We start from the raw sequence: 16,534 nt of genomic DNA, 5'->3' as shown, positions 1-16,534 counted from the left end.
CAAGTCCCCAGGTCCGGATGGGATCTATCCCAGGTTACTGAGGGAAGCGAGAGAGGAAATAGCTGGGGCCTTAACAGATATCTTTGCAGCATCCTTAAACACGGGTGAGGTCCCGGAGGACTGGAGAATTGCTAATGTTGTCCCCTTGTTTAAGAAGGGTAGCAGGGATAATCCAGGTAATTATAGACCGGTGAGCCTGACGTCAGTGGTAGGGAAGCTGCTGGAGAAGATACTGAGGGATAGGATCTATTCCCATTTGGAAGAAAATGGGCTCATCAGTGATAGGCAACATGGTTTTGTGCAGGGAAGGTCATGTCTTACCAACTTAATAGAATTCTTTGAGGAAGTGACAAAGTTGATTGATGAGGGAAGGGCTGTCGATGTCATATACATGGACTTCAGTAAGGCGTTTGATAAAGTTCCCCATGGCAGGCTGATGGAGAAAGTGAAGGCGCTTGGGGTCCAAGGTGTACTAGCTAGATGGATAAAGAACTGGCTGGGCAACAGGAGACAGAGAGTAGCAGTAGAAGGGAGTTTCTCAAAATGGAGACGTGTGACCAGTGGTGTTCCACAGGGATCCGTGCTGGGACCACTGTTGTTTGTGATATACATTAATGATTTGGAGGAAAGTATAGGTGGACTGATTAGCAAATTTGCAGACGACACTAAGATTGGTGGAGTAGCAGATAGTGAAGGGGACTGTCAGAGAATACAGCAGAATATAGATAGATTGGAGAGTTGGGCAGAGAAATGGCAGATGGAGTTCAATCAGGGCAAATGCGAGGTGATGCATTTTGGAAGATCCAATTCAAGAGTGAACTATACAGTAAATGGAAAAGTCCTGGGGAAAATTGATGTCCAGAGAGATTTGGGTGTTCAGGTCCACTGTTCCCTGAAAGTGGCAACGCAGGTAAATAGAGTGGTCAAGAAGGCATACGGCATGCTTTCCTTCATCGGACGGGGCATTGAGTACAAGAGTTGACAGGTCATGTTACAGTTGTATAGGACTTTGGTTCGGCCACATTTGGAATACTGCGTACAGTTCTGGTCGCCACATTATCAAAAGGATGTGGATGCTTTGGAGAGGGTGCAGAGGAGGTTCACCAGGATGTTGCCTGGTATGGAGGGCGCTAGCTATGAAGAGAGGTTGAGCAGATTAGGATTATTTTCATTAGAAAGACGGAGGTTGAGGGGGGACCTGATTGAGGTGTACAAAATCATGAGAGGTATAGACAGGGTGGATAGCAAGAGGCTTTTTCCCAGAGTGGGGGTTTCAATTACTAGAGGACACGAGTTCAAAGTGAAAGGGGAAAAGTTTAGGGGGGATATGCGTGGAAAGTTCTTTACGCAGAGGGTGGTGGGCACCTGGAACGCATTGCCAGCGGAGGTGGTAGATGCGGGCACGATGGAGTCTTTTAAGATGTATCTAGACAGATATATGAATGGGCAGGAAGAAAAGAGATACAGAACCTTAGAAAATAGGCGACATGTTTAGAGAGAGGATCTGGATCGGCGCAGGCTTGGAGGGCCGAAGGGCCTGTTCCTGTGCTGTAATTTTCTTTGTTCTTTGTTCTTTATTGGTGTACGTTGTCTCATTCTTCCTCCCAAACTGTATCACTTCACAATTCTCTGTGTAAAATTTTATCTGTTGTGTGAAAGCCCATTTTACCAGTGTGTTTAAGTTCCTCTGATGTGTGTTCCTGTCACTGGCATAGAACGAAATTCACGAGCATTCTTTGATGCTATCTCCTTGGAAAGAGCAATCTTACACACTAGCTCAAATTGGGATTTTGTGTGTCTAGTATCTTTCCTCATCCACCAATCTCAGCACAAATCGGTCTCATAATGTACGGTCTAAGGATGTGCCAATGTTTCAATGTGGTGATAAATTCTTCAGTGTCACAATGCACTCACCAACTGTTTCTCTACTTTTCTGATTTCTGGATCCAAGTTTGTAGCTTTCCGCGATCTCTGGTGGCTTAGGGTTGAGCCTCACTTCAACGATGAAACGGAAGATTATGATTTAAAGATTACACCGTCAATCATTCACATCTCTGTCTTCTCCTGAACTTAGAGTTCAAATTTGTTTGTGACGTTGAGTCACACGTTAAGACAGCACAGTCTTTGCCTTTGTGAAGGAAGTGATTTGGGAATGGCTGTTTGAAACTGTCCCTTTTTGCACAGAAATTCAGTGCAAATACTTGATCACTCACAATTTCCTCGAGAGAAATTTGTTCACAATCGCATTCGACACGGAAACTGCCTCAGCATTAATCTCACTGAAGCAGAATGTGACCGTGTTGTATGTTTCAGAATGTTGGTGCCGTTATTTGTCGCTTTTAAACGAGACTGGGACACAGGGTAATGTTGATCCAAGGTTGGAATATATAATCATTCAGGAGCAAGAAATATCAAAAGGAACAAAATAAGAAAACCCAGTCTCCGGATTTGAGAATCTGTAGATCCGCTTTGGGAAAGTGAATCAGAGCAGAATGAAGGGTGAACTGTCCGACTGCCCAGAAGAGATGAAGACACAGCTCAGTCAACACGTTCCCCTGGTTTATGATGCTGGAACATTCCTCACACAGAAATGATTCAACCCAATGAGAAACATTCTGACAGCTGATAATTTATGCTCCTGATTTTAGGACTGTTTCATGTGGTTACCGAGTGACGACGAGAAGATATTAAACTTTGTTCTTCAATCCAGCTGTGATGAAGTTTGAATTTTTCTCCCTTTTATAAACAGTATTTGAAGGGTCTCGGTAACAATGTTCAGTGTTGATGAGAGTGAGGTCTGGGTGAGAAGCTGCTGAGTGTGACAGGTTCAGGACTGGATGCAGGAAGTTCTCTGACAGTCTCCCTCTATCTCTCCAATGGGTTTGAGTTGATTTACGACTGGTAGCTTTTATTTTACTTTTCTTATTTAGAGATACAGCACTGAAACAGGCCCTTCGGCCCACTGAGTCTGTGCCAACCAGCAACCAACCATTTATACTAATCCTACATGAATCCCATATTCTCTACCACATCCCCACCATTCTCCGACCACGTACCTACACGAGGGACAATTTACAATGGCCAATTTACCTATCAACCTGCAAGTCTTTTGGAGGTGGGAGGAAACCAGAGCACCCGGCGGAAACCCACACAGACACAGGGAGAACTTGCAAACTCCACACAGGCAGTACCCAGAACTAAATCCTGATCGCTGGAGCTGTGAGGCTGTGGTGCTAACCATTGCGCCACTGCGCCACTGTTGGTGTTTTGATAAATGAAGGAAGTTCCCTCCACCCATTTTTTTTTGGACAGACAGTGTGGTATCAGGATGTAAAGGCTTAATGCTGAAGATAGTGGGATCAACCCCTCCCACTGTCAGAGTGATGATGTAACAGTCACATGAGATGAAGTTTGGGGAAGAGAGAGCAGCACCAAGGATGCTAGTTTAGGAGGCTTGATGAATGTGTATATAGTATTGTGTAAATTAGAAAAGAGTTCTTAGTTCTTTCAGCAGGAACTGTGTCCAGAAAATATCGAGAAACTCACAATTTTATTATTCAGGAGTCGGAACACAGATATTAATTCCAAGTGACAATTCTGGGACCAATTAACAAAAAAGGTAGAGAATAATATTGCTCACTGATTGAAATCCCCCAGTGAGGAGACAGTTAAACAGGTGATCTGTTGGGGCATCCTTCAATCCAAGGTTTCAACAACATTTAATCTCCCTTTTTGGTGAAATTCTCTGTTATTTAACGTTTTTTATCAGCTTTGATGGGTGAGTGAAAAAGCTGAAAAAATTGAACAGTTCCATTCTTTCTTTTCTTCCTACTTCTCTTCTTTTCATCAGTTTTTTCTTTTCTGTCCCAGATCAATATAATGATGAGAAGCCCAATTTAATCTGCTGTTTCTGGTGTTTTATCCATTCCAATCAAAATTTCAACATTCCAATCAAACCTATTTGTTATTCCACAGTGTCTTTCCATGTGTTTTATTCTGTTGTATTCTCTCACAGTCTGTTTGATGATCAATGTTACATCTTACTCTCTGTTCTGGTGAAGATCAGAAGCAGTGATATCTGTTTACACCACCCGACAAGTCGGCCTGAGGCTGTGTCTCTCTGATCATGTGGAGTTAAAGCAATTCTTCCAGTCAGTTAGTTCAGTTGTCACTTCATGAGAAATTCGGTCATCATGACTTCGTCAGTGACCTAATGGTTCAGATGTCTGAGTGATGTTAATCATGATGTGATGAATTGATTGTATGTTCCAGTCTTTCCGTGGTGGGTTTTCACACTGAGTAGAAACGTGTTGGACATGGTCTGGAAATGTTTCACACCGCTCCATTCCCAACTTCATTTACTTACAGAAGATAGATTTCCATCATTGCACAGCTGGCTGCACAGCCAGAAACTGTGCTGAAGGTGACAGCTATGCCTGTGCAACTGACAAGGTGGCTGAGAGGTTAAGGCGATGGACTACTAATCCATTGTGCTCTGCACACGTGGGTTTGAATCCCATCCTTGTAGCTAGTATATGAACTGTTTAGTGTATTGTTAATGTTGGGTGAGTTTATGTGTAAGTCAGCCTCGAAACCTGTTCTTGTCTGTGTCCAGACAGTGATTCCAGAATTGGTTATAGTTTATTAAAATTGAGACAGGCAATTGGAATTCTTCACTCAAACTGCACTGGAATGAAGATCAAATTGGAATCACGAAACGGAGCAGGATTTTTCCTCCCCTCCTTCCTTCCATCTTTTCTTTCTCTGGATTTACACCAAGTGAAAGACAAATGGGAAAAGCAAATGGCGAGGGAGCAGATGCAGAAAATTATCCTTTGGCAAGAAATTTATTTTCAAATCTTCTTGATCGATTAAGTGAGTGAGCAATGCTTTGGCAGATGGAGTTTAAAATGAGAGGTCATCTACTACCGACGATAGATCAGAGTGTTTTTTGTCAGTGATGAGATGTTAGAAACGGCGGAGGAGCAGAGACCCGAATACTGAATTAATAAAAGCTAGTGGACTGGTAGAAAATAATGTGAAAAGTGAACAGAATATGAAGATTGGAACTCATGTTGCAGTGGTACAAAGCTCTGTGCTCGTGAAGTAAATGTCCAAGCCCAGATTGTGGGGAATCTGTGGAGAGTGATTTGGTTTTTATTCATTCTTGGGTGTGAGTATCGCTGATCAGCCTAGCATTTATTCCCCATTCCGATTGCCGTTGAGAATGTGGTGGAGAGCTGCCTTCTTGAACTGATGCAGTCCATATGGTGCAGGAACACCCACAGTGCTATTGGGGAGGGAGTTCCAGGATTGTGACCCAACAACAGTGAAGAAATGGCTATATTGTTCCAAGTCAGAATGGTGAGTGACTTGGAGGGGAACCTGCAGGTAGTGAGTTCCCATGCATCTGCTGCCCTTGTCCTTCGAGGTGGTAGTGGTCACGAGTTTGGAAGGTGCTGTTGAAGGATACTTGGCGAGTTGCTGCAGTGCATATGGAGATGGTACATACTGCAGCCACTGTTTACTGGTTGTGGAGGGATTGAATGTTTAAGGTGGCGGGTGAGGTGTCGATCAAGTGGGCTGCTTTGTCCTGGATGGTGTTGTGCTTCTTAAGTGTTGTTTAGTGGGATGTACTCCATCCCACTCCTGACGTGTGCCTTGTAGATGGTGGACAGTATTTGGGGTGACAGGAGGTGAGATACTTGCTGCAGAATTCGTAATCTCTGACCTGCGCTTATCGCCACAGCATAGATGTGACTGGTCCAGTTACGTTTCTGGTCAAGATGTTGATGGTGGGGGATTTAAGGATGATAATGCTTCTGAATATCAAAAGGCAGATTTTTTTCTCTCTCATTGGAGATGTTCACTGCTTGGCACTTGTGTGGCCAGAAGGTTGCTTGTCACTTATCAGCTCAAGCCTGAATGTTGTTCAGGTCTTGGTGCTTGCAGGCACAGACTGCTTCAGTATCTGAAGAGTTGTGAGTCATCATCTAACATTCCCACTTCTGACTGATGTTGAAGAGAAAGTCGTCAATGAAACAGCTGGGATGTTTGGGTCCAGGACACTACCCTGAGAAACTCCTGAGGCAATGTCCTGGGCTGAGATGATTGGCCTCCACTAACCACAACGTCTTGTTTAGTGCGAGGTATGACGTCAACAAGCGGAGAGTTTTCCCCCTGATTCCCATTCACTTCAATTTTGCTAGGGATCCTTGATGCCACACTCACTCAAGGGCAATCACTCTCACCTCTCCTCTGGAATTCCACTCTTTCATCTCTGTTTGGACCAAGCTGCAATGAGATCATGCGAACAGAAGATCAGAAGAACTAGTAGCAGGAGTAGGCCATTTGGCCGCTCGAGCTTGCTCCGCCATTCAATAGGATCATGGCTGACCTGATCATGACCTCAACCCCACTTTCTTGCCTGCCCACATAACCCTTGGCTCTCTTGTAGATAAAAATCTTGAAGACATTCAATGACCCAGCCTCCACTGCTCTCTGCGGTAAGGAATTCCAAAGATTAATGAGCCTCTGAGAGAAGAAATTCCTTCTTAAATGAAAAACCCCTCAATCTGAAACTGCGTCCCCAAGTTCTAGGTTCCAGCACGAGAGGAAACATCCTCTCAGCATCTACCCTGTCAAGCCCCTCAGAATCTTATATGTCTCAATACGTTCACCTTTCATTTTTCTCAACTCCAATGAGTATTGGTCCAACCTGCTCAACTTTCCTCATAAGACAACACCTTCATCACAGGAATCAATCCAATGAACCTTCTCTCAACTGCCTCCTATGCAAGTATATCCCTCCTTAAATAAGGAGACCAAAACTGTACACAGTACTCCGGGTGTGGTTTCACCAGCACCATGTACATTTGCAGCAAGACTTCTCAAATTTTATACTCCATTCCCCTTGCAATAAAGGGTAATATTCCATTTGCCTTCCTAATTATTTGCTGTACCTGCATGGTAACATTTTGTGATTCATGTACGAGGACACCCAGATCCTTCTACACCGCAGCATTCTATAATCTCTCACAATTTAAATAACATTTTCCTTTTCTATTCTTCCTACCAAAGTGAATGACCTCACATTTTCCCACATTCTACTCTATCTGCCAAATTATTTCCTGGAGCTGAGAGACCCTGGCAGAACGTAAATTGAGCATCGATGATCAGATTATTGCTCAGTGCGTGGTGCTTGATAGCACTGTTGGTGACATCTTCCATCACTTTGCTGCAGATTGATAGTAGACTGATGGGGTGGCAATTGGTCAGATTGGATTTGTCCTGCATTTTTTTTATGGAGAGGGCACACTTGGGCAATTTTCCAAATTGTCAAGTAGATGCCCGTGTTGTAGCTCTACAGGAACAGCTTGGCTGAGAGCGCAGCTAGTTCTGGAGCACAGGTCTTCAGTTCTAGAGCCGGAATTTTGTTAGGGCCCATAGTCTTTGCTGTATCGAGTGCCTTCAGCTGTTTCTTGCCATTATGTGGAGTGAAGCGAATTGGCTGAAAACTGGAAGCTGTGATGCTGGGGACCTCAAGAGGCCGAGATGAATCATCCACTGAGCAATCTCTGACTGAAGATGGTTTCAAATGCTTCAGCTTCACCTTTAGCACTGACGTGCTCGGCTCCACCAACATTGAGGATAGGGATGTTTTTGGAGCCTCCTCATCTGGTTCGTTATTTAATTGTCCACCACCATTCATGACTGGATACCCAGTTTTTCAGGGCAGTGCCCTAGGCCCAACCATCCTCAGCTGTTTCATTGATGGCTTTCTCTTCAACATAAGTGAGAAGTGGGAATGTTCTCTGATGATTTACAGCTCCTCAGATACTGAAGCCGTCTGTGCCTGCAAGCAGCAAGACCTGAACAACATTCAGGCTTGAGCTGATAACTGACAAGCAACATTCTTTGATCGGATCCTGAGGGAGATATCCGTGCGTGGAGCGGCGGGATGTATGGAGAGTGACGCTGAAGAGGATGTCTGAGCCTGGAGGGCAGAATCTGTGGAGAGTGGCCCTCAAAGGATGTCCATGTCTGGAGATTTAGGATCTCTGAAGAGGGTCTCCGAGCCCATAGTGCTGGGATGTATGGAGAGTGATCCTGAAGTGGGTGTCCGAACCTGGAATGGCGGGATCTGTGGAGAGTGATCCTGAAGTGGGTGTCCGAGCCTGGAGCGGCAGGATCTGTGGAGAGTGATCCTGATGAGAGTGTGTAAACCTGGAATGGAAGCTTTCTGTGGAGCTGCAGGTGGAGGCCATTCATTCCCAGTATTTTATAAAGGTTTAGCATAACTTATATGTTTTTACTCTATGCCTCTATTAATAAAGCCAAGTGTCCTGTTTGCTCTTCGCTACCTTTTCAATCCTTCTAACATTGGTGTACATTGTCTCTCTGCTCCTGCACCCAGTTTAGAATTGTAACGTTTCATTTATATGGCATTCTTCCTTCCAAATTGTATCACGTCACACTTCTCTGTGTAAAATTTCATCTTTTATGTGAAAGCACATTTTACCATTTTTTTTAAGTTCCCCTGAAGTGTGTTACGATCACTAGCATAGGACAAAATTCCTGAGCATTCTTTGATGCTATCTCCATAGACAGAGAAATCTTTTACGCGAGCTCAAATGTAGGATTTTGTGTGTTTAGTATCTTATTTCACCCACCAACATAAGCACAAATAAGTCACGTAAATCTTGTTCACTGCAGTCCCTGCTGCTGTTTGCTGCCTAGATTTACAGACTTTTATCTCAACCTCATCACCATGTTCTCTAATATATTCAGGGGGCATCAGCAGAGAAAATGTTCACCAAGCATGGCAAGTGCAAGGAAATGTTTATTTATGTCATTATGTCATGAACATAATGTACAATTTTTTACATGTGTGAATCATCAAGATGAGTCTTCATAAATGGAACCCCGTCACAATAAACACTGTCACCTTTCAATGTTTAGCAGACAGGTTTGACGGCCTGATGTGTGTGATTCCCATATTAATGTGTTTGTACAAAGTTCGGGGAAAGATGGAGATACGAATAATTTACAGGGAAATCTTTTAAACATACTACCACCTCTCTCATAGAACATAGAACATACAGCACAGAACAGGCCCTTCGGCCCACAATGTTGTGCCGATCCTTTGTCCTCTGTCAAGGACAATTTAATCTATACCCCATCATTCTCCTTTATCCATATACCTATCCAAAAGCCTTTTGAAAGTCCCTAAAGTTTCTGACTCAACAACTTCCCCGGGCAAGGCATTCCATGCCTCGACCACTCTCTGGGTAAAGAACCTTCCCCTGACATCCCCCTTATATCTCCCACCCTTCACCTTAAATTTATGACCCCTTGTAACGCTTTGCTCCACCCGGGGAAAAAGTTTCTGACTGTCTACCCTATCTATTCCCCTGATCATCTTATAAACCTCTATCATGTCACCCCTCATCCTTCTCCTTTCTAATGAGAAGAGGCCTAGAATGTTCAGCCTTTCCTCGTAAGACTTATTCTCCATTCCAGGCAACATCCTGGTAAATCTCCTCTGCACCCTCTCCAAGGCTTCCACATCCTTCCTAAAATGAGGCGACCAGAACTGCACACAGTACTCCAAATGAGGCCTTACCAAGGTCCTGTACAGCTGCATCATCACCTCACGGCTCTTAAATTCAATCCCTCTGCTAATGAACGCTAACACCCCATATGCCTTCTTCACAGCCCTATCCACTTGAGTTGCAACTTTCAATGATCTATGCACATAGACCCCAAGGTCTCTCTGCTCCTCCACATGCCCAAGAACCCTACCGTTAACCCAGTATTTTGCATTCATGTTTGTCCTTCCAAAATGGACGACCTCACACTTTTCAGGGTTAAACTCCATCTGCCACTTTTCAGCCCAGCACTGCAACCTATCCAAGTCCCTTTGCAGACGACAATAGCCCTCCTCGGTATCCACAACTCCACCAACCTTTGTATCATCTGCAAATTTACTGACCCACCCTTCGACTTCCTCATCCAAGTCGTTAATAAAAATCACAAACAGGAGAGGACCCAGAACTGATCCCTGCGGCACGCCACTGGTAACTGGGCTCCAGGCTGAGTATTTACCATCTAAGACCACTCTCTGCCTTCTATCAGTTAGCCAATTCTTAATCCAACTGGCCACATTCCCCACTATCCCATGCCTCCTGACTTTCTCCATAAGTCTACCATGGGGGACCTTATCAAATGCCTTACTAAAATCCATGTACACCACATCCACTGGTTTACCCTCATCCACTTGCTTGGTCACCTGCTCAAAGAATTCAATCAGGCTTGTGAGGCAAGACCTACCCCTCACAAAACCGTGCTGACTGTCCCGAATCAAGCAGTGTCTTTCCAGATGCTCAGAAATCCTATCCCTCAGCACCTTTTCCATCAACTTGCCTACCACCGAAGTAAGACTAACTGGCCTGTAATTCCCAGGGTTGTTCCTATTCCCTTTCTTGAACAGGGGCACAACATTTGCCACCCTCCAATCACCTGGTACCACCCCCGTCAGCAGAGAAGATGAAAAGATCATTGCCAGCGGCTCTGCAATTTCATCCCTTGCTTCCCATAACATCCTTGGATATACCCCGTCAGGCCCGGGAGACTTGTCTATCTTCAAGTTATTCAAAAACCCCAACACATCTTCCCTCCTAACGAGCACTTCCTCGAGCTTACCAGTCTGCTTCCCACCGTCCTCTTCAGTAATACACCCCTTCTCATTCGTAAATACCGAAGAGAAGTACTCATTCAAAACCTCACTTATCTCTTCCGGCTCAACACACAGTCTCCCGCTATTGTCCTTGACCGGACCTACGGTCCCCTTAGTCATCCTCATATTTCTGACATACGCGTAAAAGGCCTTGGGGTTTTCTTTTATCCTACCCGCCAAGCATTTTTCATGCCCTCTCTTAGCTCTCCTAATCCCTTTCTTCAGATCCTTCCTGGCCATCTTGTATCCCTCCAGAGCTATGCCTGTGCCCTTTTTCCTCAACTTTATATACGCATCCTTCTTCTTCCTAACAAGACTCTCAACCTCTCTTGTCAACCACGGTTCCCTCACATGACCATCCCTTCCCTGTCTGACAGGGACATGCTTATCAATGGCCCCTACTATCTGCTCCTTGAAAAAGTTCCACATTTCGACCGTGCCCTTCCCTGCCAGCATATGCTCCCAACTTATGCTCCTCAGTTCCTGCCTGACAGCACCATATCTACTCTCACTCACAAAGATCTGCAAACACATGGATTCCAAAAGAACCTGAGTACAAAATCACCGAAGATAAACACAGCCAGAGAGACTTGCAATAACCTGTAGCTCAGGGAAAGTACATGATGTTATGGAAGGGATTTTGTTTCTTTTAAAATATTTTTTGAAGAAGTCAAAATCAAACTGAATAAATGTAGGACCAGTTCTTTTTCAAGGGGGCACCAAAAGAACCAATTTGGCAACGATGTTTACTGGTTGTCACATGATCCAAGTTAAATATAGAGCAGAAACCCTGGTCATAGGGAGAAATGTGGTTAGAGAAGTCAGTCATGCCCCTTGATTGGACAAGCTTGGCAGCAGCAGCGCAAACCTAAGAAGGCAGAAAACTCACAACCTTTGGTTGTCGCAGTCAGTGTGTTTTACCTGCTGGAGTGAGCAGCTGATAAAGTTCGCCTGAAGAATCGTCAAGGAAGGAGAGAAGACCACAACCCAGTTTGTTTTCCAGAAAATCTTTAAAAGACCCTGAGAAGTCCACTGAGTTAATTCATTTTGTCGCATGTCTTTGAAGAAGGCCTGCTAAAATTAATTCTCAATGCCTTCTGAAAAGAACTGTTGTAAAATACCCTAGTGACCTGTCTACGTATACTCGGAAGTTAGACTGTATTCCAGTTTTGCAGCAACATATCTCATCTGATGATTTCTTCAAAAATGAGCAAATAAACAGCCCAAGAGGTTTTTTTTGTCTGTAACAGAGTGCTGAATTTAAAAAAAAAATCCCTTTTATTTATTCAGCTATCCGGTGTGTGTGTGTGTGCGTGTGGCTCGAAGATTAAAAAAAGGACTTTAAAAGTTGTTCAAGGTGAAAAAGTAACTTTTAAAATTTCCACCTGTGTGTTTATGCTTTACTTCATGACTAGCTAAAACGTGTTCGACAATAAATGGATAATTTTGTTGTTCATTAAAGAAACCTAGTCAGTGTCTTCTAGTCTGGGAAAAATAGAGTACATGATTGACTGTATCAGTAAGTGGGAAAAGTTAAAATAGATGTTGTGACCTGTGGAGAAGTGGGATGAGAATAAAGAGTGCCCTCCTCTGCCCTTAGTTGTCACAGCACTTGTGATCTGGCTCAGCAGCTTAATTGGTTCGAGTGTTTGTCTAATAATCAGAAAATCTTGGTTTCATATCATGGCTTCAAAAGTTTAGCTATCAATCATTTACATCCATTTTTTTGTGAACATTAACTTTTCTTATGGACCACTTATGGCTGTTCAGACCCTCAATAGCAGTGAAAGTCTCAGTGTTTGCTGCTATTGGAACTGTAAAATCCAGGCCAATATCGCACAGTCCTGTTAGATTTGCTCTCCCTCTGTACAAAATCAAACTCCACACATTGTCTTTGACTCACTCCTATTTCCAGCCCTGATGGTGCAGAAATCCCCTCTCAAAGGTACACAATCCAGTTGATTTCTGATCAAATACCTCCTTCCTCATTCAATAGAGGAAACAGAGACATGAACAGGAGTCAGGTGCAAGAAAGTTTCACCAACAGAGCAAAGAAAGGCACCAACAAAAGTCACACCTACTTTCCAAATCATTTCACTGTAATATTCTTTCACTTATTTTGTCGGATGACTGCAATAAATCTGAAAATGAGCACCATGAGGTTTGTGTTCACTAGTCACTTGTTCTCCTGTGTTTGTCTGTCAGGTTTGCAATTCAGGTTGGATTGGATGTTGAAGAAAATCTCTTTGCAAATGATTGCACATCGTACTGTGTTTAAAGCAACCAACTTGTAAAATGGCAGATAATGAATGTTTCAATACCTGTGTGACCAGATTCTTCCAATGATTTTCAACAGCTAGATTGATGATGCTTGTAATCTGTATCCTGTGGAGAATGGGAGAGGAGAATAAAAACATGGTGCATGAACAGGACAGTCTGTGTAAAATGGGAGCACAGAAATACAGCCACCTCATTGAAGGTGAATGAGATTTATTCAAAGTCAGACACCTGTCCACAATGAACAAGTGAATACATTAATTGTCCACTTTCAATCTAAATGGGGCTGAGGTTCCAACAGAGAAGTTTTCTGGAAAATACCTGCTGCAGTTTTAAAATTGATGAACTGGAATATCTCATACTAACTTTCAAATAACTGTAGTGATTGTATAGTTCTCATAGTGGAGAGAAGGAGTTGTTTATAAATATAAGCAGAAAGACACATTTGTGGATTGGTGAATGAGCTTTAACTTTCTGAAATGTATTTGTCCATTGGTTGCAGGTCACTGGAAATTCTTTTTTACATTTCAATTATAGCAGCAGCAGTTAGCAGCAAAATGTCTGATTAATCAGAGTAGTGGGTCTGGGAAACACTTAAACAGCCGAGACCCTGTGCAACAGAACTCCAAGTAATAGTTTAAATAAGGCACTGAACTGACAGAGCGGGAAAGGCCTGCTCAGGTCAGGAGAAAATACCCGACCCGAACCCGACAGAACCACATTGGACACAAGCCCGACCCGGCCCGAGTATCTCCATTTAATCCCATGCCCAAACCGACCCGCGCCTCACCCGACCACCGGAATGTTCACTTTCCCTACCTCCCGATTTCGAATCTGCAGGAAGCTGCAGCATGAGCGCAATGACGTCATAGAGATGCTCACTTGCTCACTGAGCAGACTCAGAGTTTCCTCCTTAATGACCCGGACTCCCGGCTTTGGTTGGCTTTTCAACTTTTGACACTTATTAAACTCAACTTCCCAGCAGAGTTAAATGTAATACTTACTGTGTGTGTCACACCCGGACTCAGCCCGACCTGGACCCAGCCTGACCTGAACCAGGCCTGACCCTACCCGAGTCCAAAAGACAGACCTGGAAGAGCGACCCGACACAGTGGCGCAGTGGTTAGCACCGCAGCCTCGGGTTCAAATCTGGGTACTGCCTGTGTGGAGTTTGCAAGTTCTCCCTGTGTCTGCGTGGGTTTCATCCGGGTGCTCCGGTTTCCTCCCACGTGCCAAAGACTTGCAGGGTGATAGGTTAATTGGCCATTATAAATTGCCCCTAGTATAGGCAGGTGGCAGGGAAATATAGGAACAGGTGGGGATGTGGTAGGAATATGGAATTAGGGTAAGATTAGTATAAATTGATGGTCGGCACAGACTCAGTGGGCCGAAGGGCCTGTTTCAGTGCTGTATCTCGAAAAAAAAAATGACCAGAATGCGATTCAGGTAGCAGGCCTTTGCAGAGTGGAGGTCAGATGAGGATTGAATTAATTTCAATCAACGAATCTAAACAAGAAGTAAATCTGCCAGGAATGGAAGACTTTGCTTTATCTGTGAGCTAGTGGCACAACGGTAGCGCGTCTGACTCCAGTTCCGAAGGTTGCGTGTTTAAATCACGTCAAGCTCAGTTACGTTTTACAGCAGCTCAAGTTCCTGGATTTTCTATCAGAAGAGAGTTCGTTCTCTTGGAATGTTCGTGCATGGCAGAATTTCAAGATCAACTTTAATAGATTAAAGTCCTGATTTCTGGTTCCGTACCATTTCCATGCTCAGTTCTTATTTCACACTGTTTTATATCAGAACAATGTTTCAGGGATGTGATGTGTCCATTGTTTGTACAATCGCTCTGTCACCCAGTGTGAGAAATAAAACACAAACCGCCCAGCTTGCGGCTCAAACCCATACCTGGCTCTGTCTTTAGGCCACTTATTTCAGTTGGTTAGGACGCAGTGTTGATAACAACAAGGCTGTGGATTTGATCTCCAACTGCGCTGTCACATGGTCAGTCAATAATTTGACACATTTTTGTTACACTTAAAATCCAACTTTTAGATACAAACAAGTTTACATAAAATGTCAGAGGAAACTTATTTTGAATAACATCCATTGCATCTTTGTCACTGGTCTGGAGTAACACAGAATTCTTTCCAATTATCTTCCGTTTGCTGATAAACGTTGAACTCGTGGCCTGTTCTCGTTAATGGTCACGAGCAACAAAAACAGACAGAGCGAGTCTGACCACCCAGAGATGTGGAAAAGGCTTCAGTTTGGGACAAATGCAGCAAATCAAATGTTCACCCTGCCCCGAGAGAGTCAAAAACTGGGGAAAAGGACACAAGGAGATAGAGAATAAGCTACAGCAGACAATGTAAATATTTCCCATCCTTGATATCTCTCTATTCCAATCCAACCTTCAGAGCTGGGTAAATAATTTCAGTGCAAATTGTGCAGCTCAAGAGTCAAAACCAAATGGCGATGCAGAATAAAGGAGAACTGCCAAAACCCCAGAGTGAACCAGGCATCTTCAGTCTAACACTCTCCCAACTGAGCTATTTCAGTCACACAGGCTTGGGATTAGATTAGATTAGAGATACAGCACTGATACAGGCCCTTCGGCCCACCGAGTCTGTGCCGAACATCAACCACCCATTTATACTAATCCTACCAAACATCCCCACCTGTCCCTATATTTCCCTAGCACCTACCTACACTAGTGACAATTTATAATGGCCAATTTACCTATCAACCTGCAAGTCTTTTGGCTTGCGGGAGGAAACCGGAGCACCCGGAGAAAAACCACGCAGACACAGGGAGAAATTGCAAACTCCACACAGGCAGTACCTGGAATCGAACCCGGGTCCCTGGAGCTGTGAGGCTGCGGTGCTAACCACTGCGCCACTTGCCACTGATAAGTGGCAAGTAACATTCGCACCACACAAGTGCCAGGCAATGAATATCTCCAACAAGAGAGAATTTAACCATCTCCCCTTGACATTCCATAGCATTACAATCACTGAATCCCCCACTATCAACATCATGGAGGTTACAATGGGTAGCCATGCAAATAACGTGGCGACAAGAGCAGGTCAGAGGCTTGGAATCCTGAGGCGAGTAATTACAGTGCAGCTGTTGGCTCCACCCCAGGGGCTGAATTTGTTCTGTAAACCATGAAGCAGCTTCCTCTCAAATCCCAGGTTTATCAATAAATCCTCTTTCAAAAGTCCCAAAGTGTGAAATATTCCTCTCACTCATCCATGACTCCTGACTCCCCAAAGCCTGTCCACCATCCACAAGGCACAAGTCAATAGTGTTATGGAATACTCTCCACTTGCCTGGATGGGTGCAATTCCAACTCAAGAATCTCAACACCGCCAGGACAAAGCAGCCCGCATGATTGGCACCCCATCTACAAACATTCACTCCCTCCACCATCGACCCACAGTTGCAGAGTGTGTACCGTCTACAAGATGCACTGCAGCAATGCACCACGACTCCTCAGACAGCACCTTCTAAACCAGT

At 44.1% G+C, this 16,534-nt stretch overlaps 1 non-coding gene across 1 annotated transcript; it reads left to right on the top strand.

Annotated features, from left to right (window-relative positions):
* Positions 1 to 4,446: 4,446 nt before the first annotated feature.
* On the top strand, positions 4,447 to 4,530 carry trnas-acu (transfer RNA serine (anticodon ACU)). The gene has a single exon. It is a non-coding gene; the product is annotated as a tRNA-Ser (tRNA).
* Positions 4,531 to 16,534: the final 12,004 nt, after the last annotated feature.

Source organism: Heterodontus francisci, unplaced genomic scaffold (genome assembly GCF_036365525.1).
Source record: "Heterodontus francisci isolate sHetFra1 unplaced genomic scaffold, sHetFra1.hap1 HAP1_SCAFFOLD_573, whole genome shotgun sequence".
NCBI classification, from domain to species: domain Eukaryota; kingdom Metazoa; phylum Chordata; class Chondrichthyes; order Heterodontiformes; family Heterodontidae; genus Heterodontus; species Heterodontus francisci.
This window is presented reverse-complemented; position numbering and strand designations above follow the sequence as displayed.